Source organism: Rhipicephalus sanguineus, chromosome 2 (assembly GCF_013339695.2).
Source record: "Rhipicephalus sanguineus isolate Rsan-2018 chromosome 2, BIME_Rsan_1.4, whole genome shotgun sequence".
NCBI lineage: Eukaryota > Metazoa > Arthropoda > Arachnida > Ixodida > Ixodidae > Rhipicephalus > Rhipicephalus sanguineus.
In genome coordinates this window covers 149,629,334-149,656,585 of record NC_051177.1, presented here as the reverse complement: position 1 = coordinate 149,656,585, position 27,252 = coordinate 149,629,334, and the positions used below count along the sequence as shown (strand labels likewise).

Genomic DNA, 27,252 nt, shown 5'->3' with positions numbered 1-27,252 from the left:
GCTCCCCCTAGATGATCCAATCCTTGTGCGGAGCTCCGCTGAAGCTGTGCAGACTTTACAGGAAGGGACTTGGAGGGGTGTGTATGCCTTTTCTCTGGATGTGGAGGACTTGTGCTATTCGATACCCCATGAAGGTCTGATCAGTGTTATTAAGGATAATATTGAAGACCTTGGTGAGGTAATGTTCACCTGTGCCACTGGAGGGAATTGTGATAAGTTCTTAGAATTGTTAAATTTTTATCTTCAGTACTATGTGATCAGTTTTGAAGGTCAGCATTATGTACAGCGCAAAGGTTTTCGCTCGCTCCAGTTCTGTCGGATTTGTATCTGAGTATCTTTGATAAACGTGTAAACAGCGTTCTTATCCACGCACCCCGTTACGGTTCTCGGGTATGTGGATGATTACCTGCTGGTTGTTAATGAAGCTGCAGGTTCAGTGCTAGAACACACAGTAGAAGCAGTAATAACACCTTTAGAAGCATTTCGGGAGGCTCTAAATTTCACGTGCAAGCGGCCTGGTGATGATTACATTCGTTACCTAGATTTCAAGCTCACTTTGATGAACACGCATGTGTGCTGGGAATACAGGCCGCGGGTGACGAAGCGGCTGATTTTGTACGACAGTGCCAATTCTAAGTTAGTCAAGAGGAGAGTCGCTATGACGTGCTTACAGGAAGCACTAAGTAAGTCGTGCGCACACAAAGTAGAAAGTAGCTTTCAAAATCAGGTAACCAGGCTGACCCAAGCGCGCTTTCCATCGTGTTTAGTTTCCAGCGTTTGGGATAAGCTGCTTCAAAAGCTCAAACAGGAAAGGCAGGCGGGTAGTAAAGAAAAAAATAGCCAAAAGAAAAGGGTGCATGTTATACCCTATTCACGGGATAGGGGATAACAGGCTAGGGGTTCACACAATCTTAAGAAAGTTGAGCAAAGACATAACGTGAATCTTGTTTTCAGTGCCCCCAGTAAGTTATGCAAGATATGCCTGATGTTAAACAAAGTGAAACCGGATCCCTGAACCAAGAAGCACGCGGTACGGTACACTCAATGCAAAAGAGATGTCGACTATGAAGTGCTCCTAAGTTGCAACAAGGTGTATATAGTACAAACGGGGCGCTGCTATAATGACAGGGAGCGAGAGCACAACTGGACAATAAACAACGAGGGCGGGCATATGACAGAGCACTGTAAGCGTTGCAACTGCCATCCGATTTTTAATCAGACCAAATTTTTTGCACAATCCGGGGATAGATTAGAGAGGGAGATCCTCGAAGCCTTTTAACACTGCGCGCGCAGGAGGCACGTGCATTAGCTGCGCGTCAGCGGCGCTTAAAGAAAAAGGGATTGCTTTCTTGACGCGATAGAGCCTTAGCACGTCATGATGGTGGTATTTGTCTTTTTTATGCATAAGTATTCGTGTTTCTTCAAATAAACTCAGTTTATAGTTTGCGCTCGTCTGTTATTAGTGTTACCTTCAAGTCCTCGTGTTTATTGCGCGGCGTTCTTTCATTCAATAAAAGCACATCGACGTTCCTTTAACGACGCTAACACTTGCGATCCACCCTGGCTAAATTGTATACGTCGTGTGCATCTCGCAAGTGTGTGCCCCAGGCATTCGCCAACTACCACACGATGAACTTTGGATAACGACGTTATTATTATTATTATTATTATTATTATTATTATTATTATTATTATTATTATTATTATTATTATTATTATTATTATTATTATTATTATTATTATATCAACGCTTCACGAAAAGGCGTCAAAAGCAAGGTATAGGCGTAGACAAAGGGTGGATTGGGGGGCTTTCGGGAAATGGTGTGGCAAAGAGTTCGAACCTCCCCGCGCAATATTTTTCAGTTTCCATGTATGTATGTATATACACGCAGAAACATTCACATCTAACACACACACACACACACACACACACACACACACACACACACACACACACACACACACACACACACACACACACACACACACACACACACACACACACACACACACACACACACACACTTCTGCTGTGAAAATTGTCCTCCATGCCTGCACTGTAGGCTCTCACGGTGCAGGGCGCCACTTCGACGCTTTGGCGCCTTGCGCTCCAGCATTGCACAGGAGGCTACCGCTGACCAGGGGCTCTATAACGTTAGAGCACCCTGTCATGCTCTTATTCTGCTCTGGCTGTACTGAAATTTACATCGTCGACGACGCAAATACGGGAGGCAACTAGTAAACATTTTAAGGTCCGATCAAATATTCTTCCTGTTTCAGGGAATTCATTTTCTTTATTCGAAAAGGAATATATCTTTGAGCTGCTTTGAGTCAATGAATGTGCAGAAGCTTTGAGTGTTTCAGTTGGGCCGAACTGAGAGAGCTGCCCCCCCCCCCCTAGTCACATAAGAAGGTGGGGGGGGGGGAGGGCGCAAAGCCTGCGCCTTACATTGACTTAGTAGGGAGGGGGGTGCTGCGATGAACTTTCGCCTCCCTCCCCTGAAAGGGAACCCTGCGCACGTCTATGGTTGCAAATACAAATACTACAAATAAAACAAGTATGAAGCATGTACTACGCCTCTAATACCACAAGTTCTTACTTTTTAAAAGTGAATTTGTGGTTGAGAAGGGAACAATAATAGTAATATAATAGCAGTCGTAATAATAACAACGCGTTAGAAACGCTATTCCGATAGGAGCAAACAAGGCAAAATATATTATACGCAAACCTGAATATCTGCAGTAAAGTGAAGCACTAATTACGGAAAAGAAAAATTGCAGTCATTCCTACCCACATTAAAAACACAATTATTAGTTGCAGCTTTCGGACATTAACGTAACTCCATTGAATGATAGAAAGTGATACTATTGGAAAGGCCGCCATCGCGATAATTGCGTTCATGCATAAAGTTGCGTGGTTAAAGGGGTACTGACAAAATATTTCGCGGCCGAGATAGCCTGCGGCATCGATTCCGGTGAACATGCGTATATCATCTGCAAAATACCAACAGTGAATATAGCTTTCAAGTTATTTTAAATGAATTTTGAAGTTTGCGTGAGCGGTCGACAACGTCGCGCTGCTGACGCCCTCAAAGGGGACCCTTGGGGACCCCCGACTTCCCTCACGTGACCACGCTGCAACACGTTATAATGACGTCATAGCCACCGTGTTTTCTTGCCGCGTTCACTCCAGCAGCCTACTTCGCGGCAGCTGCTCGCGAACCGCGCGGAAGTGCGTCACAGTTCTGTGTGCTGACATGATCGAGCGCTGCATCCCCTGGGTGGTGATAGTTGCACCCTCAGGCTTGTCGTTTTTGAAGCCGAAACTGACACTGGTCGGTAATGAGGAGCCTGTAATTAATTATCTATCGCGCGCTGCAGCAAACAATGTGCCGTGTTATGACTAACAGGCCCCCAGCAACACACTGCAGCAAAAAAAACGCGAGGCCAAAATTTTTGTGTCAGTACCCCTTTAATGTGTAAAAAGTGTTGCCTGTAACACTAGGACATGCATAACACGCGTATGTACGGTTGGCCTAGTGTATGGTACGTAAAACTAACTGTACTTCTAGGATGTTATGAAACACTGCTAAGCAAATTCTCTGTCTATGCAAAATCACATGGATGCGACTCTCGATATATATACGCGTACACACACACACACACACACACACACACACCACACACACACACACACACACACACACACACACACACACACACACACACACACACACACACACACACACACATATATATATATATATATATATATATATATATATATATATATATATATAATATATATATATATATATATATATATATATATAATATATATATATATATATATATATATATATAGAAGAATATCACCTTCTTAAGGGCTCGTTTTTCTTTGTTAGACACAATATTAATGAGAACTAACAGACAATAGTCCTAAGGAAACTATAGGGGATGTTATTTGTACTAATTAGGATATAAATGTGAAGAAAGTAAAGTGGACGAAAAGATAACTTGCCGCCGGCAGGGACCAAACGTGCGACCTTCGATTAACGCGTCCGATGCTCTACCACTGAGCTACTGCGGCGGTCATCCTGCCGTCCACTTTATGAGGTATATATGTGCATTTAAACCTGGGAGTGTTAGCGTCGATCGCAGCCATGGCGGCGAGTGTGGAACACTCTTTTATTGCGATAGCAATTATATGGAGAGTCTCGACGGATTTTTGCCGTCGCTGTTGCCGTCGCCGTCATGTCCCTTCCGTATGAAGTCCAAATTGATAACATCCCCCCGCGCATCGTATGTTCTACCGCGGGTAAAAGCGTGCGAGCAAGGGTCGACGAACGCGGCAGAAGCAGAATTCAAACAAGCCGGCACATTTCCGTCGCTCGGAGGGTGCATGCGATATTATCACCCCGCTCGGGAGGCGTGCCGTCGAAACAGACAGGAAACGCGATGCCCTTCTTTAACGAGCATGAAAAAACGCATGCACCCTCCGTCGCTCGGAGGGTGCATTCGCTCGGAGAGGGGGAGGGGGGTAAGGTTGTCGCTTGGGCATCAACTTTGAACTTTGAATCTAAAGGCGCGCTCGCGATCTCTGGCGCGCGCGTTATCTCGCAAGCCGTCACAGCGGGTCGCTCGTACACCCTCTACATGCTGCAGAGAGGGTGTACATCTCTCCCTAGAGCGGCCGTATTCTCTTACACGAGCGTTTTGTAGTTACGCGAGATCGGATAAAAAACAGTTAGCTGCCATCCTCACTTAGTATAACACTACAATTTGTTGCTATCGCACTCACTGCTTCGCCCTTGCGGTGAAACTGTGACTTTTTCTGCCTGTTGGCGTCACGTAGCACGTAGCACTTTCTTCGCATTTATATCCTAATTAGTACATATAGCATCCCCTATACTTACCTTGGCGTTATTGTCTAGTAGTTCTCATTAATATTGTGTCTAACAAAGAAAAACGATCCCTTAAAAAGTCATTTTCTTTCCTTCATTCATAGTGAGGGTCTCGTTCTGGCAGACTTGATGCCTTCAGGTAGTATGCGAGGGATTATTGGTCAGCTGCCAGCTCGTAAAAAGATCACATGCTACGTGACGCTAAATGCAGAAAAAGAGTGTTAGACATTCGCCGCCATGGCTGCGATCGGCGCTGACTAACACTCCCAGGTTTAAATGCACATATATACCCCATAAATTGGACGGGAGGATGACCGCCGCCGTAGCTAAGTGGTAGAGCATCGGACGCGTTATTCGAAGGTCTCAGGTTTGGTCCCTGCCGGCAGCAAGTTATCTTTTCCTCCACTTTACTTTCTTTACTTTCTATTACTACATATAAATCCCCTATACTTATATTTAATTGAGGGAGGCTTGCCCCCCCCCCCCCCCCCCACTCGTGAACTCGTTGGTACGTCACCGGAAGTTTCGACCATATGGTGTTCTCTAACGTGCACCGACATCGCACAGTATACGGGCCTTCAGCATTTCACCCCTATCATCGATATGCGACCCCGTTGCGATCGCGAAGAGCACCAAGTTGCATGTCATCTTACGACCTGTCAAGGCTGTCATTTATGTTTGCCATGCGCTCGTATCATGCCATTCATATTTTGATAGATATCAAGTTAACGAAACAGCCACGAGAGCACAATGTTCTAGGTGCATATATAGATGGATAGATAGATAATTACACTCAAACTGCTTCTGGTTTCTGGTTCGCCAAGAAATGCTTTGCATTTAAAAAAGTGGACTAAGGAGGAAATTTACGTTGCCTAAGCTTCAAGGTGCAAGACGTGCACAAAGTCGTTTTCTGGGTTTGTAGCTGGCAAGTAGAGGTATCGCTCTAAAGTATGTCAATTTAAACCTTCTCGTCTTCCCTCCACGCACGAGGCGTCGCTCAGTGCTGCCATCACGTGAGCTGGCCTCGATCTCGAGGCGTCTGCGGTGGCATTTTTGTCCAGAGGTAGCGCTGGCTGTCTGTTTTCATTCCGAGTTTGAGACTCCTCGAAAAACTTGGCAGCGGCGGGCCTTTGCGAAAGCATTATCACCTTGATGGAAGCTTACTTTGTTATAGGCTCTCACTGGGAAGCATTCTTTAAAGGGGTCATGAACCACTTTTCCAAGTAATGATCTAATGGCCTCAGTATCGGAGTGTACTGCCTCGATTCCGAATCGATTGCCGCAAAAATTTCTCGAATCCGTCAAGAATCAGCGGAGTTACGGGGGTTTGGCGCACGCTCCCAGCGCTTTCTCTCTTTTCTCGTGCCGGCGAGCGCACTGGAAGCTAGACAGGGAGGATGGCATGGGGGAAAGAAGTTACGCCAGCGCGCGTCATGAAACGCGATCGCTCTCCCGCTGTGATTCGCTTGCGCGAGTGCGGCTACCGTGTACTGAGGAGTGCGGCGCCGGCAAGTGGCGGCACCCCGCGGCAAGAAGCGCATCTGATCCGAACGCCGCTCTCGATTTACATCGGCTATCGGCCAATAAGCATGCTATGTCTCTTGCGACGTACAGCGGACAGACGCCCCGCCCACCGACGAGAGTGAGAACCGGCCTCTGTTTGAAAGAGGGTGCCTGGGGAAACGGCAACTTCGCGCTCCGCTTGTGGCCATTACGCGGCGCGCACGACTGTAATATTTGGCAGAGCAATTCATAGCCGTGTCAGCTTTCCGCAGGATGTGTTTTTTCAATCAGCCCAAGGGGTGCTTCATGACCCCTTTAAGGGAAAGCATTTCTCAGAAAACCAAAGGCACGTTGAGAGCATCCATCATCTGGCCGCCTACGACTTTGTACTTTCGTGGCCGTTTCGTTAACTTCAAAAAACCAAAGTTATGGCATGGCATGAGCGTATGCCGAACATTTGTCACAGGTCGACATGAAAATCTTAACATGCATGTAATGTGCGTCATAACTCACGTGATGCGGTTTTCGTGTCCTCGCAGCCGTTTCATTAGCTTATATACCGAAATTGGCATGGAGTGATATGAGTGTATGACGAAAAAAAAAATAACTTACAGGTCATAAAATGAAAATCATGACAAGCAAATCATGTACGTCATGATTTACTTGGCAAGGTCCTGGGGCTCTTGCGCCCGTTTCGTTAACTTGATGAGCACCAATATTGGCATGTCATGATACACAACATTAACTGGAATCACCGACAGTGCGGCATGCGAGGTCTGCAGTACTGAGGAAGACATCGACCATCTGCTATGCCGCTGCCCTCAATTTGCCTCTGAAAGACGAACTCTTTCTGATGCGATGCGACGATTGGACGATCAGCCGCTCTCTGTGTAGATGCTTCTGGAGCACCGTCCCCATTGCTCGTCGGCCCACAAGGCAGTTAAAGCACTTTTGTGCTTTTTAAGGACTACGGGCCTGTGTGAACGCTTGTGAGCGCTTGTGATTATTTTTACAGTGCCACCGCCACATACGTGTCAGTGCATTTATTGATCATTTCCTTTTTTTTTCGCTCTCCCCTCTCTCTCTGTCTCTCCCATCTTTCCACTCCCCTTCCCTTTCCCCCGGCGTAGGGTAGCCAACCGGACTGCTGTCTGATTAACCTGCCTGCCTTCTCCCTTTCGTATTCCCTTCCTTCCTTCCTTATTTAAGGAACATAATGAAAAGATCATAACTAGAAACTTATGTCATGCGCCTCATATGCGTCATGATTGCCATGGCAAGATCTTAGTGCGCTGGCGACCATTTCATTAACTTGTTATTTACATTTTTATGTACATCATGACTTACATGACGTGCATGATGGAAAGAAGGTTACTTTTAAGGGCTCGTTTTTCTTTGTTAAACACAATATTAATGAGAACTAACAGACAATAATGCCATGGAAAGTATAGGGGATGTTATGTGTAGTAATTAGGATATGAATGTGAATAAAGTAAAGTGGAGGAAAAGATAACTTGCCGCCGGCAGGGACCGAACCTGCGACCTTCGAATAACGCGTCCGATGCTCTACCACTGAGCTACGGCGGTGGTCATTCTCCCGTCCACTTTAAGGGGTATATATGTGCATTTTAAACCTGGGAGTGTTAGTCAGCTCAGATCGCAGCCATGGCGGCGAGTGTGGAACACTCTTTTTCTAGGCGTTACGTAGCACGTGATCTTTTTTTACGAGCTGGCAGCTGACCAGTAATCCCTCGCATACTACCTGAAGGCTTTAATTCTGCCAGAACGAGACCCTCGCCATGAATGAAGGAAAAATTTTTTAAGGGCTCGTTTTGCTGGTTCGTTTTGCCATGCCTATTAAGGCGTACCTGACATACATGACATGACTTTCATGGAACGACCTGTCATTTATGTTCGTCATCCACCCGTATCACGCCATACGTATTTTGGAATATATATATCAAGTTAACGAAATGGCCACGAGAGCACAATGTCGTAGGCAGATAGATAGATAGATAGATAGATAGATAGATAGATAGATAGATAGATAGATAGATAGATAGATAGATAGATAGATAGATAGATAGATAGATAGATAGATAGATAGATAGATAGATAGATAGATAGATAGATAGATAGATAGATAGATGCGCGCCAAGTGCATTTCGTTCTCCAAGAAATGATTCGCATATAAAATATATGTCAGTTTAAACTTTCTCGTCTTCCCTCCACACAACGCTTCGGTCAGTGCTGCCATCGCGTGAACTGGCCTCGTTCTTGAGGCGTCTGAGGTGGCAGTCTTGTCAAGAGGGGGCGCTGTCTGTCTGTTTCCATTCAGCGCTTGACACTCTTCGAAGAACACTCCGGTGGCGGGTTGTTTTGAAGATGTTACCACCTTGATGTAAGCTCACTTTGAAGCGTCACTTCTTGCGTGAGGAGATTGTACAGCTTCATGGGCCCGCCTTGCGACCGGTTGATAATGCCATTTAAGGTATTGTGAGGATATTGTGCAGACGTCATCAGGAATGATCACCTATGCAATATAATGAACGAATACTTCTTGTTAGTGAATTTACTAGGGCCAGTTATTGATCCATTATCGATAAGTTCTTGAAAGTTGTTTACGGGAAATGAAGGATGCGCTTGACGCGCATTTTTGTTAGAAGGTGCAAATTTGTATGTGGTTATGGACGCGATGGATTACTCTCAGTGTTAGCATCTAATCTGCAAGCGAGTGCGCGGCTCCTAATCATCGAAGGGGACGCCATGTTAACCCTACACCTTTACACTGTCGGACCTGTCCCGTCACTGTTTAAAAAGTGGGGTCATGGCCATGCAGACTTTTTTTATGATAATGGTGGCCCAATACACCTGATGCATTTTAGTAATGGTTTATACTTCCCACATTTACACCCGGAAAGCGACTGAAGGCAGGTCATTGTGAGGAGCACGTCACAGCTTCATTTTCATTTTGGCATCCATATAGTGAAGCATGTTTTCTTTCCGACTCGACCAACATTGTGTGTGTGTGCGTTAGGGGGGGGGGCGCGCTGCGATGAACATTGGTAACCCCTAATGAAGAACTCTGAGCACGCCTATACAGCTTTCAGATGCCTTCTATGAATATTTTTCTTCCTACTTTTCCTTCCATCAAGCACATCTGGCGTTGGTTCTCGTTCACTGCGGAGCGGAAAGTAATAAAGAGGGATCCTCATTTCGCTTTATATGGACGATCTCATAAAGGTTTCTTTTGAAAATGCGTGCCTATATCAAAGACGCACACGCAGTGCTCTCTTACTTCAAAGCTCTAAGCAAGCAGAATTGCATAACTTTCTGGGAGAATGCTCGGCTGGCTTTTATTTTAACTGGCCAATTGTTTTTTATTCGTTAAACTGTTAGCAGCATGCACGCTGCAGACAAGCTTCAAGACCTTGACACGTGCTCAATGATCTAACGCAACAAAAGTGCATCAGCAAAGGGCGTTTGTGCTATTACCATTAAACTCTACGTCGTTGATGTGCCCGACTGCTTCGTGGAGCCCCGGTATTCAGGTAATATATTTCAACTACGTTGAATTTCCGCGCAGACATCCCAAAGAGACATTGTCAAACAACACATCTGTAGCCCTACACACTCCTTAAATCCTGCATGTTCATTGCACGAAATTTATTGCTTCGTCGTGCACTTGACGTCATGATCGTTTTGACTTGTTGACTATGTGTATCGATACATTTATGTACTATACAAGCTTAAAGATGCCGGTGCCACCTCTGCTACTGCCATTAACCGTCCCAATAACCCTGTATCCGCAAGCGTTCAAAATTTTGCAGTCAAGCTGATGATACATATTATTGCGGTCTTTTTTTTTTCTTTGTATCGTCTGCTGATGTACATCATTTCTGAAAGTTCCTTTCTCACTACACTCTCATATAACTTCATGACGTCATTCCTCAATGATTTAACAACTTATTGGTTGTAGAGAAACCGGAGGCACTAAAGTCCAAATATTTACTTTTATCATCACAATTTAACAAATCAAGAACTCTACAGACCCGGCTAATCTAACTACCTTTATTAGTTTACGCTACTAACAAGGGCTTATTACGCAAAATACAAGCACTTAATAAAGCAAATTACTCGTCGCAGTTGACCTTAAGCGCTATCGTTGAGGTTAATTAGGAAATTTGGGATACTAATCGTTGTCTAAAGTTATCAACTTCAGATTTCTAGTTTAATTTCTTAAAATTTTTGTTCATTTCAAATAGCCTCTACTTGAAGCGGAGAGCCGTGTATATCTAGCGTGCCTTTAAACTCAACTGTTATCATTTTATGGACAAGCTGTCTGCACTTGACGTACCTTTGGTCAGATCTTTGAGAGACGCCGACCAAGGCGACAATATGGTTACTTTTTTGCATGCATTTCCGTTGATTTTATTTCGACTTTGTAAACGCTTTACTTGTTGAGCATGAACTGACTAGACTGCGACAGAGAATATGAATACAGAATGAGTAAGCCCGCTTTGACTTTGGCCGATGAAAAGAGAGACGCTGTCTGGGCGTCCCGTTAAACTGTCTTCGCTGTTATAACCGCCGGCAGCTTTCTTTGCGCAATTAGACTGCCTTCGCACAGCTAAGAGAAGATGTATTCCTGACACCAAATCACTTCAACCTAGTTGGACAGAATAATCGCTACGCTTCCTCCGGAAGATATCCACAACAAAACTGCCGGCACAAATGCTGCATGTTGTTGGCGGCTCTCAACTTCAAGGGATTTCATACCACCACTGAGGGATGCACGCCTTGTGCATCCCTGAATATTGGCCAGCAATCCTCGTTGGAACTAGAGCTACAGTTTTGAAGCTGTCACGTCAATCTCTTTGCGATTTCGCGGAATGTGGGAAATTAAACTAATGTCCTTCTTTTACCAGGAGGAAACATATTGATGAAGAATGAATATCGCGCACCTTTTCATTATCGCAGCCGCATTGTGTGTCCTCTGTCCTGGCGTTAAAGGTTAGTATAATTTTTTTCCTTTTAGCTTTCTGTTAACCCTATTGTTCGTTTTGGAATGTTATGGTAAACAATAGTTTGAACACAAAATAGATATTATACATATATGCGAAATACAACATTTCTTTGTGATTATTGAAAAGAGAATAAGTAGTCTCTGCAGAAGTGCACCAGCATGAAAGGACACAAAACGGAAAGTGTTCCCACAGTTGCACTGCCGATAGAAACACTACCTTTCTTCTCCCGCAGCAGTGAATTAGTCATGTGAAAAAAACGAGATTTAACAAAGATGCAGAGGTCACGAGAGCAATAATGTCACTGGCGACCCAGTCTTTGTTTTTTTTTTTCGTTTAAAGAATTAATGGCCCATTATCTGATCATAGCCGTCATTATAGCCGTGTCATTCCGTAAAATATTCTGGATCGTTACCCATCATGTTACCCGTCACGTTAGACTATTGTCAGCTGGCGTGGGTATACGCGCATGTATATTTTCTTACTTCCTCTATGGCTTTCTCTTATGGTGGGTATGATTCCTTTATCAGTTAAGGGTGACGATGCGGGCTGATTAGCGGTCGTACAAAACAGAAATAAAGTGTAGCACGTGGGGTCTCTCACGCTTATGGAACAAACGGACGCAGTATGCACACCGTAGTACAGTGAACACATGGGCATTTATGAGCACGTCTTACACGGCAGCGAGCCCGCCAACAGAATTATGCAAATAACTACAGGAACATGACAAATAACGCACTAGGATGCCAATATAACACACACAAGGTAACAGGAATGCGGCGTCGCCGACGTCGGACTCTCACCGCGGGAACACAGCGCCATTTCCCACGCGGCGGCTACTACGCTAACTACACCACAATTAGTGCCTCGCGGTGAAGCCGGCCAGCAGGATGCGTGGGTGCCATGGGGCTACAACCTTATAGGGGATGCGAACACTGCCTCAAGCACAACTTCACGACATTGGCACGAGAAAGAATCTAAAACGTTCAACGTGTCTGCTGTACTTAATTTCGTCCACGTGTCCATCTGTTTCCCAGCACATCATAACTAAACAATATTGCTTTCACGCTGCTTCTTAAACGCGAAGCATTTCTTAGCGTACCAAACGCACTTTGACCATTTCTATCTGTATATTTATAGCATCCTACGACTGGGCGCTCTCGTGGTCGTCTCCTTAACTACGTATATAAAATTGGCTCAGAAGGGCATGAGTGCATGACGAACGCGACACATAGGTCATGACATGTATAACGCGAATTGCTTGTCGCGTATGTCACGAAACCCTTTCCACCAGAAGCGTATGGCACATACCCGCTTTCCACGGCCCGTAGTATTAGGGTATGAGCTACAGCTGATTCACAGTCTTTGTCAAGCGAGGGTCAGCGAGTATACACGTTGGTAATAGACCATTTTAGTTTGACGTTCTTACGCTCCGCTCAGCAGCTAAGCGGAGCGAAAGCGCGAGTGCGCATGCGTCCTCCGCTTGGCCGTAAGCGGGCTAGCGGAGCGAGGCCCACGCTCCACTTATGGGGAGCCTAAGCGGAGCGCGGACCGTCGCTGCCGTTCCCGCTAGCGAGGGGCGTCGATGTGCGCGCCCTCCCTGACGCGTGCGTCGACTTCCCGCATATTCTAAGATGGCCGCCTCCAGTGCTCAACGTGCTTCACGCTCGTCTGCGCAGCGGAAGCCGCGAAAGCGCTTGGGATTAGACGAACATTTGTGCTCACTTCGAGTCGCCGAATTAAGGAAAGTGACGCGAACTAGACAAGACGACACAGGTGACGAAAACATCGCTGCCGTGTTGGCGTACAAACGGATTACAGTGGATCTGGAATGCTACAGCGCTGACTTTACGTGACTATCTTGAAGTCGACGCTTTATTTTTTTCCCTGAAATGGGCTGGTAACGCACGCGCACGTGTGAATACTGCGTGAACGAGTGAGTAATACATATTTCTGTTATGTACTTTGTAAATGTGACAAAACTGTTTTTCATTTTTAACAAGGGTGAATTTGGCCAGAGGGCGTTGCAACTGCGAAAGATCCGCTCGGCAGCGGAGAACGGATAACTAAAACCAAAATGTCGACCGCCGCTCCGCTACAGCTAAGCGGGCCAACTCGGAGCGGAGCGGACCGTAAAAACGTCAACTAAAATGCTCTAATCTTAAGGCGATATCGCTAAGGAGCCCGTGCCGCAGAAACTTGGGTGCCGGCGTCGACTGGCATTACCGACGAACGAAAAGTTCCGCGAATAATAAAATATTAACCAAGAATAAAAATCATGGCTCTAGCCAGAATCGAACCCAGGCTTTCTGCATGGCAGTCAAGTACTCCACCACGGAGCCACGTCATTGCTTCATACTGCTTGGAAAAAAGTCCCTATACAAGCGTCACGTCGGGACAACGCCAATAGTGGTTGCAGCGTTGGCTATCGATCGGCTTTCAGAACCAATATTTAGACTACGCAAGGAACAGTCAAGCGCTCCTCGTATACGCCTACGACCACTACTTATGATACTGTAACGTGGCCATGACGTTGACCAAGGCAGCAGTCGGCGAGTTCAAGACTAAACTTTTTATTTAGGCGAACTTGAGCCCGGGAAATGAAAATACAACGTGCAAGAAATTCACGCTATAAACTCACAGCGGCGTGAACAGTCGTCGGCCGTCGAGTAATCTGATCATCGACGGTGCGCGTCGTCTTTGATAAGGAAGTCATAGAACCTTCCAGCGTGATCGCTGGTGCTCGCGTAAGCTCTAGAATAAACTTGACTATTCGCGTCCTGCGCGTAATCTTAACAGAATGATCTCAAGTAATCGCGAAGCATCTTAAGTACTGCGGCGCGGTCGGCGCCTAGCGTTGCCAACAGTGTCTGCGGCCGAAACCCGAATGCACCAAAATCAAGGTTATAAACACGCGTGGAAATATGCACATTATCGCACCGTATCGTGCACTTCGTTTTGACAAAACTGTCGTCTGTGCTCTAACGTAAAAGCCAACATTACGTCAGGCCATGAACAAGCCTTTACACGCCAGAGTAGTCGGCGTGCCAGCAAGCTCACGACATGGGTAGTACAACTACTTAATTTACACAAAGCCTTCAATCTACCTCGTAACGCTTGGCTGGAAGCAAAAAATCCCGCATAGGCTGCTACTCGCTGACTGCTTTGCTTGAGATCCATTCCCGCAATGCATATGATCTGCGGAATTTTTTTTCAGCCCATATTTTTGTTTTAAATCCGAAACATTTCTTAGGGAACCTCAGGCGCTTACAGCCGTTTCTATCTATCTATCTATCTATCTATCTATCTATCTATCTATCTATCTATCTATCTATCTATCTATCTATCTATCTATCTATCTATCTATCTATCTATCTATCTATCTATCTATCTATCTATCTATCTATCTGTCTGTCTGTCTGTCTGTCTGTCTGTCTGTCTGTCTGTCTGTCTATCTATCTATCTATCTATCTATCTATCTATCTATCTATCTATCTATCTATCTATCTATCTATCTATCTATCTATCTATCTATATCTAGCCGCCTACGTCTGGACGTTCTCCTGGTCGTCTCCATAACTTGTAATACACCAAAATTGGCATAGCAGGGGATCAGTGTACGACGAACACGATTCACTGGTCATGACATGAATAACGCAAAACGCCTGTCACGTACATAATGAAACCCTTTCCATCAGTCACGTGTTGCACATACCCGCACAGCAAAAGTCATGTTATGCGGGTATGGGCCAGAGGCGATTCACAGTCTCAATCAGCACAGTAACCGCGAACATACACATTGAGACAGAGAGAGAGAAAGGATAAAATAAAAGAAAGGCAGGTAGGTTAACCAGGGCTGAACCCGGTAGCTGAGCCCCCTTTCTCCCTTTCCTCCACTGGGGAAGGGGGAAATGGGAAGGAAAGTTAGAGAGGAGGAGAGAATAGTCGCTGTTTCAGCCGGCGTAACAGTTCCGCGTTTGACATCACAAACGGCAAATCAGTCCGGTACCCTTGATAAAACGCAACAGCGCTTTCACTGCCTTTCGGAACTGGGATGGGAAGCCCCATGGTCCCAATATCTTCTTGACAGTGAAAGCGCTTCCGTCCAGTTGATTTAGAGCAGTGCGGAGGTCAAGCCTCTCGTTTGCGCATTTCGGGCAGTAACACAAAAGGTGCTCAATACACTGGTTTATTGAAACATACACCACCCTTATGAAACAAACTAAACGCGTGCGCAATGACAGTCATGGCCACGTGACAGGTTTCACCAACCCCAAGACTACTACACACCTAAGACTACCACCCCCAAGACTATCTACTACAAAGGAAATCATGCTCTTTCTGGAAAGATACACGGACGTGTCGCTGACGCACTTATCAGGCCCGTGTCTAGCTATCCAAGATGCCTCCAAGATTTATCTTGCTCTTTGGCTTCTGGCTCGCCCTATCACCTTGGTGCTACTGAAGATGGGCTTGCATCCCTGCGCGCATGCGCCATAATGAACTGGTACGTGCTTCCCACTCCCATCTCCTAATGAATTAGCATGCTCCATCATCTTGGCATCTTGGATACACTGAAAGAAATTTCCTTAGAATTTACGAACAAAATATTCGTAAAATTTAAGGATGCCTGCCCTTTTATTCAAACACGGCAATAACTTACCTAAATGCCAACAGACATGTGTCAGTTTTTTCAAATACGGAAAGCGTCTCCTTGTATAATGTGCCACTTAAAAGTCGTAAAAGTTGGCTTCCATTTCTAATTAATGTTCTAATTAAGTTCTAATTAATGTTGTGGCTTCCTTTCGAGTTATTTTCCAACCAAAGAACCCTCGTCGTTACCAGGCTACTTTTTTAGGCAAGGTGCTTTGGCGGAAAGCACGGGGAACGTGTTATAAGTATATATATGTATATATATATTAGGGGTATGCGAATATTCGAAATTTCGAATATTTTTCTAATAGTGTTTGCTATTCGATTCGATTCGCACTGGAATTTTACTATTCGAACTATTCGAACTTCCCAAAAACAAATACAGTCAACACCCGATTGAAAGTGACCCCTTCAAACTTTTAATATGCTTCACCACATTACACCCTCGTATTGTGGCAAAGCTGCCTTTCAAGCTTCGTTACGGTCGAACTTTGCCAAAAGGCAACGTCCGATTGAAAGTGGTCCCTAGATTTTTAGTATGCTTCACCTCATTACACCCCAGTATTGCGGCAAAGCTGTTTTTCAAGCTCCGTTACGGTCGAACTTTGCCAAGAAGCAGTCAACGTCCGATTGGAAGTGGTCCCTAGATTTTCAATATGCTTCACCTCATTACAATTCGGTATTGCGGCAAAGCTGCCAATCAAGCTCCGTTACGGTCGCAAATGCATTAACTCAAGAAAACGCTGGTTCCAACATGGAGAAGAAAAATGTGGCAGAGGTGGGGGCTCAATTAATGCTGTTTTGGACCTGAAATTTGGGCAGGAAATGTGAAAAATCGGAAGCCGAAGCTTTTTAGCATCCAAAATTTCAAATGTTCTTATAATATAGACGTCTAGGAGGCAGATTTGGAACTTGTCCGCCTCATCAGTTGGGCTTCCACAGAAGTTCCACAGAAAAAGGAGGAGAGGCTGAGGAAACGGCATCTTCGCCTATCACGTGTAAAGTGTTATCGGCAACACTTTGGTTGCACCAAACCATGTACATAAATACAACTCGGCCTCTACATTGCCTCATTCTTGATAAGACAACTATGAAACACCACCCCGCCAGTGCTTCATCAACCTAGTGAAAAGAAACACTTTCATGTTGCTATCTCATAAGAATATGCTTAGGAATCCTCTCTTAACTTTTTTTTCTGCAATTTCGCTTCGAAGTATTCGAAAAATATTCTAGAAATATTCGAGAATTATTCGAAAAATATTCGATTTGCACTCACACTTCAATATTCGAATCCGCTTCGCACCCAAAATTTTGCTATTCGCACAGCTCTAATATATATATATATATATATATATATATATATATATATATATATTTATTCACCCTGTGCATGGTTTCTCTTCGTTAATGGCATTTTTAGTTGCGAAGCATCTTATGGCGGGACTCAAACTGTGTGCGGCGTGACCACCCTTACTGCGCATGCGCAAATCCTCCCCACCGACCTCCTCCCCACTCTCCCTTTCCCCCTCTCTCTCCCTCTGTCCACTCCCCCTCTGAAACGCGGGCTCGACATGCCGAAACGCTGCTTCGCATCGCCTCATGGCCCCCTTTAGCGGGAGATGGTGTGCCCCTCTCCTGCGCAACGCCGCGATGAGCGCATGCGCGTCTCTTCCCCCTCTCCCACCTCTCCTTCGCTCCCCCCCCCCTCTCGCGCCTGACGACCGCGTTCACCGCTAGCCCTGAGAGAATTAACGGCCAGGCTAGAGGGAAGACACGACGCGCGTAGAGTTCCTCTCCGGGTTCCACGACGCGAGGTCGGTAGCATGCCCAACGAACGCCAACGGAACGCGATCGTGCAAGTGCTCCGGCTTCGCATCGCCTCATGGTCCCCTTTAGCGGGAGATGTAATTTTTAAAGTGCAGAGCGCTTTAGAGGCCAGGGCTGTCGTCATCGTATGCTGTCGTCGTCTCATGTCACTTGGCGTCACGTATAGGCGAAGCCATGTATAGCACAGCCATGTATATATAGCATAGCCATGTGTGGGTGAGAAAACGAAGTGAAGTTGAGTGAGGTTTTCATGTTACCACCTGTCACTTAGGTTCGTCATACAGTCACATCATCTTCATCATCATCATCATCAACAACAACAACAACAGTCACATCAGGCAATACCAGTTTTGGTGTATGACAAGCTAGCGAAACGGCCGCGAATGCACCATGAGCGTGACATATAAATCATGACATACATGACATGCATATCATTGTTTTCATGCTACCACCCGTCATTCATGTTCGTCATACAGGCGCGTCGCCTGTATGATATACACCAATTTTGGTGTATATCAGTCTAGCGAAACGACCGCGAGGGCACCATGAGCTTGGTATGTAAATCATGTCGTACATGACTTGCATGTCATGATTTTCATGTTACCACCTCTCATTTACGTTCGTCATGCAGTCGCGTCGAGTAATACCAGTTTTGGTGTATATCAGTCTAGCGAAACGGCCACGAGTGCGCCATGAGCATGGCATGTAAATCATGCCATGCATGTCATGACCTTTCATGTCACCACCTCTCATTTACGTTCGTCATGCAGTCGCGTCGCGCAATACCAGTTTTGGTGCATATCAATCTAGCGAAAAGGCCACGAGTGCGCCATGAGCAAGACATGTCAATCATGTCGTACATGTCATGCGTGTCATTATTTTCATGTTACCACCTCTCATTTACGTTCGTCATACAGTCGCGTCGCGCAATACCAGTTTTGGTGTATATCAGTCTAGCGAAACGGCCACGAGTGCGCCATGAGCATGGCATGTAAACCATGTCTTACATGCCACGCATGTCATAACTTTCATGTTACCACCTCTCATTTACGTTCGTCATACAGTCGCGTCACGCAATACCATTTTGGTGTATATCAAGCTAGCGAAGCGGCCGCGAATGCATGTGAGCATGGCATGTTAATCATGACATACATGTCATGATTTTCATGGTACCAACTGTTATTCCATGTTCTTCAGACAGTCACATCGCGCAATGCCAATTTTGGTGTATATCAATCTAGCGAAACAACCGCGAGCGCACCATGAGCGTGGTATGTAAATCATGTCGTACATGACTTGCATGTCATGATTTTCATGTTGCCACCTCTCATTTACGTTCGCCATACAGTCGTGTCGCGCACTACCAATTTTGGTGTATATCAGTCTAGCGAAACGGCCACGAGTGCGCCATGAGTATGGCATGTAAATCATGACATACATGACATGTATGTTATGGTTTTCATGTTACCACCTGTTATTCATGTCCCTTATACAGTCACATCGCACAACACCAAGTTTGGTGTATATCAATTTAGCGAAACGGCCGCGAGTGCGCCATGAGCGTGGCATGTAAACCATGTCGTACATGGCATGCATGTCATGATTTTAATGTTACCACGTGTCAGTTATGTTTGTCATACAGAAATGTCTCCTCATACCAGTTTTCGTATATATCCATTCATTTAAACGGCCGCGAGCGCCCCGAGACCATGTCACGTAAATCATGCTGCACATGGCATGCGGGTCATGAGTTGCAATATCAGGACCTGTCATTATGTTTGTCATGGACTCTTGTCACGCCATACCAATTTTGGTATATATGAAACTAACGGTACGGCCGCAAGAGCCCCAAGGCCGTGGAATGTAAATAATGCTGTTCATGACATGCATGTCATGATTTTCATGCTATGACCTGTCATTTGTGTTCGTAATAAGGTCATGTTATGCCACACCAATTTTGGTATACATCCGATTAACGAAACGGCCAGGAGAGCACAAAGTCGTAGGCGGCTAGATAGATAGATAGATAGATAGATAGATAGATAGATAGATAGATAGATAGATAGATAGATAGATAGATAGATAGATAGATAGATAGATAGATAGATAGATAGATAGATAGATACGCTCAAAATCGCAGAAGTTCGCTAAGAAATGCTTCGCATTTAAAAAAGTGGGGTTAGCGAATGACGCTTCGCGATGAGCCTGTACTGGTGTGCTTTTTGTTCTTTCCATCGCTATTTATGATCCTTCCGATAACGGACCGTTTCGTGCTCATGTATGAGTGTGTTCTTGGTGCGTTTCAAAGCCGCTAGACTAGGCTCGCGTCATGAAGGAAGCAGAGTAACGTAGCAGTAGCGAGGGTAGAGCGAGGGCAGAGCGGCGGCGATCGTCACAGCCTGCGAGATGCAGCCCGTCCTGAAGCGTCGCACAGGACAGGCCGACAAGGGTAGGGGCATGAAAAGAGAGGTAGGAGGGTGAAGGGGAAAAAAGAGGAGGATGGTCGCACTCTGCTCGCGTGTCCCTCGGCAGCAGAAACCCGCGGCGCGGGCCGCCCCCAAGGAGAGGAGTAGTCAAGCAGGTCGGCAGGGGAGGAGAAGGATGCCAGCAGCATCTCGTGACGGGCGCACGGTCGCGGGAGAAGTCAGCGCCGCAGGAGTGTAAACAAACTGTCAGGAGACAGCTAAATACGGGCCTCAAAGGCGCGTAAACAGATCGGCGCCGCCGAAAAAATCGAGCAGAGCATAACACGCCTGCAAGACCAAGAAGTGCAGTGCGCGAGTCACACAGGACGTTTTGTGTGCATGTGCGAGTGTGTTCTTGGCGCGTTTCAAAGCCGCTAGACTAGGCTCGCGTCATGAAGGAAGCAGAGTAACGTAGCGAGGGCAGAGCGGCGACGATCGTCACAGCCTACGAGATGCAGCGCGTCCTGAAGCGTCGCACAGGGCAGGCGCACAAGGTCAACAACAGGGGCGTAGCCAAGGGGGGGGGGGGGTTGGGGGGGTTCAAACCCCCCCCCCCCGAAATTTTTCAGTTTTGCTTGTGTATATATACACGCACACATACAAACGCACGCACGAACGTACCTAAAGTATGGTTGAACCCCCCCCCCCCCCCCGAAAAAAATTTCTGGCTACGCCCCTGGTCAACAAGGTGGTGGTGGTAGTGGTTTGAAAAGGAAAGGCGCCTAATTTCTGCAGCCCGGTCGGGAACACGGCGCACGCCTCAACAAGGTACCGAAAGAGTAGGATAAAGAAGGGGGAAGAGCGAGAACAGAAAACGCAAGGAGGAGTGTGCACTCCGTAACTCAGTTTAAATCACCCGCCTCGCTCGAGCCAATCACGTCAAGCCAAAGACGTGCGTGCGGGACCACACACACACAAAAAAAAAAAACAATTTTCGACAAAACAGATCCTACCACAACAAAATTGCTCCGTGCTTGTATACTTATAATGCTTTTGATATCACGCGGGGTCATCATTGCTGTCAGTTGATAATTAGAGATATCAGGCAACTAAATTCAAATCACCCGCCTCGCGAGAGCCAATCCCTTCAAACCAAAACTACGCGTGCGGGACCACGTTCAGCGCGATAAAAAAAAAAAATGTACCGGCGTGGGGAATCGAAGGTGGTGCCGTGATAAGTTCGTTCCGCACTTGTATATTTGCGGTGTTTATTGATATTATGTGTGCCAATCACCGTTGTCAGTCGTCGACTGGAAGTGTATCGCGTGTGGGATGGAATGGGCGGCCAAAGGTGTGTCAGGATTTTGTGTTGGTGTTCTGTGGTGTGTCGTCGTAGCCTCAACGGGCTCGTCGCTTTGTCTGCGCGCTCAGCGCTGCGTGATCGGCGTGCTTTCCACGTTTCTTGATTACTCACGGTTATTGCGTGGTTCAATCGAGTGCATCTACTCAGACAGTCCACCGCCCAGTGCCTTGTCTGACGACGACGGCGACTGTAAAGCACAAGCGTGCGCCTCAGCGGATGCCTAGGTGAGTTCAACTCGCCAAATTGCGTAACTATGTGATCTTACTGTGTGTTGACATTTATGCAGGTAAGGCAGCCCGGGTGGCGTGTTCACACAGCAGTGATGATGTACGAGAAAAGTTGTCTGATAGGCAAGTATGGATTCTGCTACAGGTGGTATCTGCTTTTCTGTGATGTTTTGTTATACACTTCTAGTAGTTGCTCTATTTGTGTCATTTAAGCCTGGTGCTGTGCGATGTCAGTGCGCGTTAAAGAAAACCAGATCCCCAAAATTTCCGGAGCCCCTCCGCTACGGCGTGTCTCAATCATATCGTGGTTTTGGCACGTAAAACCCCAAATGTTAATATCGCGAGGTCATCGCTTGAACCGATTGTTCAATCGCCTGCCGCCATAAAAATTCGCCTGCTTTTAAACGCACTGGTCGCCTCGTAGATTTTCTGTGAATAAAATGCATCGGTAATAATGAACTAACGTGCAAATCAACTACAATGCAGTAGACGGGGACGCAGATAGACACAAAACGCTTGTCAAGCTGCTCAGAAGCGTATGTATCGCTGGTTGCGTCACCATCTACTGACTACTGGGTGATTCCACGAGAGATCGAACATGCCTGTCCGGTCGCAATTTTTGTTTTGCCTGGGTTTTTAATATGTTATGTGGGCACATTCAAAGTGCACGGAACCGAAAATTTTATTTCCATGAAACGCTCCCAGCGCGCCAAAAAAATATTTGAAGGTGGCGGCTCGGGCCTCTTGCTTTTGCTCACTGTGATGTTTTCGGATTTCACGGCCGAATTTAGCGCGAACTATAATGATGTGTCCAAAATTTTTTTTGCTGGTTTTAATACGCATTACTGTGAATTACATCCATGCTTTTTTTATGCTGTCCTCAAAAAGAAGAAAATGTGAGAAAATGGCAAACACGGCCGAAATCAAAAAAGGGTCCTAAGTTTGAGGCGCCTTGGCGCCTTTGCTATTACAAACAGAAATTTGAAAACAATGTCAAATATAGAAAAGAGCCTTTGCAACATTTATACGGAAGATCATTTTCCTACAAGCAGCGCAAAAAAAGAAAAAAATAGTTAAAGAAGCGAGTTTTTTCAAAAAAGCATATTTTCAAAAAATAAAATAAAAAAACTCCGGTCTCAATCTTGATGGCAATTTTTTATCGAAGAGCGCTTATGTCAGTGAACACACGGTTTTAATATCATATGTCCTCATTTGCTTTGTTTACGCGATATAACTGGCCAAAATGACCCTTGCAGTGTGTGCTCACTTCAGTGCGACTGATGGTTGTTATCAGCTTGCATTGTGCGTAATCTCAGTTTTAAATTATTCTACTGCAGCAAATCTTGCTCTGGTGGCTTTTCGTCAAGAAAAATGTGTTCTCAGATTTTATTTGCTTCTAGCGTGTGCGAAAGTGGGCTGCTGCCGCCTTCTAAAGGGTGATTCCACGAGAGACCGAACATGCCTGTCCGGTCGATATTTTTGTTTTGCCTGGGCTTTTTATATGTTATGTGGGCACATTCAAAGTGCACGGAACTGAAAATTTTATTTCCAAGAAAGGCTACCAGCGTGCCAAAAAAAATATTTGAAGGTCGCGGCGCGGACCTCCTGTTTTTGTTCACTGCAATGTTTTTGGATTTCACGGCCGAATTAACGCGAACTATAAATAATGTGTCGAAAATTTTTTTGTTGGTTTTAATATGCATTACTGTGTCCATGCTTTTTTATGCCATCCTCAAAAGGAAAAAAAAATGTGAAAAAAAGTGGCAAAACCCGGTCCAAATCAACAAAGTTTGCTAAGTTTGATGCACCTTGGCGCCTTTCCTATTTCACATAGAAACTTCAAAAAAGTGTCAAGTATTTGAAGGAGCCTTTTGCAACATTTATGCGGCAGATCGTTTTCCGAAAGGCAGCGCAAAATAAGAAGAAAATAGTTAAAGAAGCGAGTTTTTTCAAAAAAGTACATTTTCAAAAATAAAAGAACTCAGGCCTTAATTTTGACGACACTTTTTATCGAAGAGCGCTTATGTCAGTGAAAACACCATGTTAATATGTACGTCCTCATTTTCCTTGTTCATGAGATTTAACGGGCCAAAATTACTCTTGCTGTGTGCGCTCACTTCAGTGCGATTGATAGCTTGCATCGCACGTAAATCTAGTTCTAATTATTTTCCTGCAGTAAAACTTTGCTCTGGTGTCTTGTCGTCAAGAAAAATGTATTCTCAAACTTTAATTGTCTAGCGTATGCGGGGGTGGGCTGCTGCCGCTCTCTGAAGGCCTAACGCATACGCAGTTTGCAGCTTATAACCTCAACTTACCCCGCCTGTATTCGCTAATCAGAAGAACGCGAGACACCGCGAACACATGGTTTAGGTCACTTTGTGAAAACTCTCCTTGCACACAGAATAAAGCATCTCTATGCAGCGAAGGCCAACTTAATCTGTAACTAAATGCCACAATCAGCAGGCGCGCTGTATTGCAGTTGTTTTCTCACTGCCTGCTTGCTTCCCTTCCATTACGTGCATTGTACGCTCTAACCATCTTCCCCATTCGACGCACACTGTGCTAAACAACTTTTGTAAAAAGTTAGCTCAATCATTTCCGAGCCGTTTATTTCACTTCCCGCTATCACATGTTTTCGGCGTCGCAGATAACGTCTTCCTCTATCTTCTCGACCTTTACCTCAGCGTTTCAACAGCCAAACGTGCGGTGCGGCATGATTAAGCCATGAGTGGCCGAAGCTGCCCAATTGATGATGTTTTGTTGCTACTTTACTTAAGTGCTTTCCCACGTCGAGGACAGCAGAGGTCATTGGTGGTGCCAGACGGACATTACCCTTAGTTTTGACGATGAGTGTGCCCTACAAATTATTATTACAGCCCAAAGCGCTTAGGACACCCTTAGTCATAAAATGTAAACCGTGAGCAGTTCTGGAAACGCATTCATGACAGCTGCGCAGATGTGAGATAATTTGTGCGGCGCCGTTCAGTATAAACGCTTCGACTTGCTCTAGGTCTAGCTGTTCACTACACGCGATGCCCGCGGCCCATGGCTAGGACCTATTATTCTGGGCCGATTATTTACGCGTTCACAAAAAGAAGATTGCTGAGGAAAATTTTCGTTGCGCAAATTTTCTTTCTTTGCTCTTTTTGTTGTTGCCTACCTCCAGAAGCTACTGTCATAGGCTGAGGATCTTCGCGACACCTGCGAAGTCTGCTTGCATTGCTTTACGCTCCTCAAGGAAAACCTGCCTACATCTAACCGCGATGAGGTACACCAGGCATTTCTTCAGGAAGAAGAAGCGATTGATATCTTGAACAGGCGCGCCCATCTTTCCTCTGATGATTCTAGGCGAGGTTGTAGGCTGGGAACTGTTTACACGTTAGCCATTTAGAGGGCGGCAGCAGCCCACTTTTGCACACGCTAGACACAAATAAAATCTGAGAAAACATTTTTCTTGACGAAAAGCCACCACAGCAAGGTTTTGCTGCAGCAGAATAATTAAAACTGAGATTTACGCACAATGCAAGCTAATAACAACCATCAGTCGCACTGAAGTGAGCACACAGGGCGAGGGTCATTTTGGCCAGATATATCTCGTAAACAAAGCAAATGAGGACATATGATATTAAAACCGTGTGTTCACTGACATAAGCGCTCTTCGATAAAAAATTCTCATCAAAATTGAGACCGGAGTTTTTTTTAATTTATTTTTTGAAAATGTACTTTTTTGAAAAAACTCGCTCTTTTAACTATTTTTTTTCTTTTTTTGCGCTGCCTGTAGGAAAATTATTTTCCGTATAAATGTTGCAAATGCTCTTTTCTATATTTGACATTGTTTTCAAGTTTCTGTTTGTAATAGCAAAGGCGCCCTCAAACTTAGGACCCTTTTTTGATTTCGGCCGTGTTTGCCATTTTCTCCACATTTTCTTCTTTTGAGGACAGCATAAAAAAAAGCATGGATGTAATTCACAGTAATGCGTATTAAAGCCAGCAAAAAAAATTTTCGACACATCATTTATAGTTCGCGCTAAATTCGGCCAAGAAATCCGAAAACATTGCAGTGAGCAAAAACAGGAGGCCCGCGCCCGCCACTTTCAAATAATTTTTTGGTGCACTGGAGCGCGTTTCTTGAAATAAAATTTTCGGTTCCGTGCACTTTGAACGTGCACACTAACATATAAAAAACCCAGGCAAAACAAAAATTGCGACCGGACAGGCATGTTCGATCTCTCGTGGAATCACCCTACTGTGCTGCGCTTGATCAATCCATGACCGATAGCATAATTCTTCTATGGTGAGGATTTCAACCTGGCTGCGCAAGGTTTTTTTTTTTTATTTTTTTATTCATATACCGTAAAGGCCCATTTGGGCATTACATAGGGGGTTTTGAGACAGTTATATGAACAAACTTGGTAATATACACTGAAAATAGTAAACAATATAAAACATACTACTATTAATACAGGTTGGGGCGCGTAGCACTTATTTCAGGGGTCTCGAACTCGCTTCAGCCGCAGGGCCGCAGTCGCGAAATTTTTTAGTCTCCCGCAAGGGCGGGGACAGTGAAAAACTGAGAGGGGAAAAGATGGGGAGGGGGAGGGGCATGAAAAAATGCCGTGAAAAATGCCATGAAAGGCCGTCTTTGAAATGGCAACTAACGTTGCCATTTCAAAGACGGCCTTTCCCATATACCATATTGTTGACGATGGAACGCGTTTATTTACAGAATGGCCCACGAACCCAACTTCCGAGCGGCAGACCTACCGGCCGAACATCGGAGTGACCCGCCTGTGCGCAGCTTGATCTGCCTACCACGCCTCGGCCTTGGTCATCATCTCACCGGCCTCGCCTTTCATCTCTACCACCTGGAAGCCGGCGTGGCCGACGAGGTGAGGTCGCTGGACATACGGCTTTTCACAAAAGTATACCCTGCACCTGCACCACAATTGTGACGATTGAACGCATTTATTTACAGAATGTAAAATGAATGCAGATGTACAGCTCGGAGCGAAAAACAGTTCACCGAGCCGCTCGCAAGCAAGTGCAGCCTCGTTCTCGTTTTCTTCATCTACTCTCCGATAGCGTGTTTAACTATATTTGTCATTTCTAAAGGAGATTTGATGTCAGGTTTTGAGAAACATATCGACACTGATACATAGACGGTTTTACATAAGACACATGGGCACGGCCACAAATGCTGTTAAATCAGTTTTTTTTTATTTTTTATAGCGACGTGAATTAACAAGGTCACATAACGTCGAATGCACCAACCCAACCGTTTTCATGCGCACGCGCGTTTGTACTGTAGCACTGTTTGTTTAGTTCAAGATACAAACAGCAAAGTTA

At 45.4% G+C, this 27,252-nt stretch overlaps 1 long non-coding RNA gene across 1 annotated transcript; it reads left to right on the top strand.

The window, feature by feature from the left end:
- Positions 1-21,612: 21,612 nt before the first annotated feature.
- Positions 21,613-26,708, top strand: LOC119381327 (uncharacterized). Its single transcript, XR_005181379.2, has 3 exons — positions 21,613-21,903; positions 21,966-22,051; positions 26,633-26,708. It is a non-coding gene; the product is annotated as an uncharacterized LOC119381327 (long non-coding RNA).
- Positions 26,709-27,252: the final 544 nt, after the last annotated feature.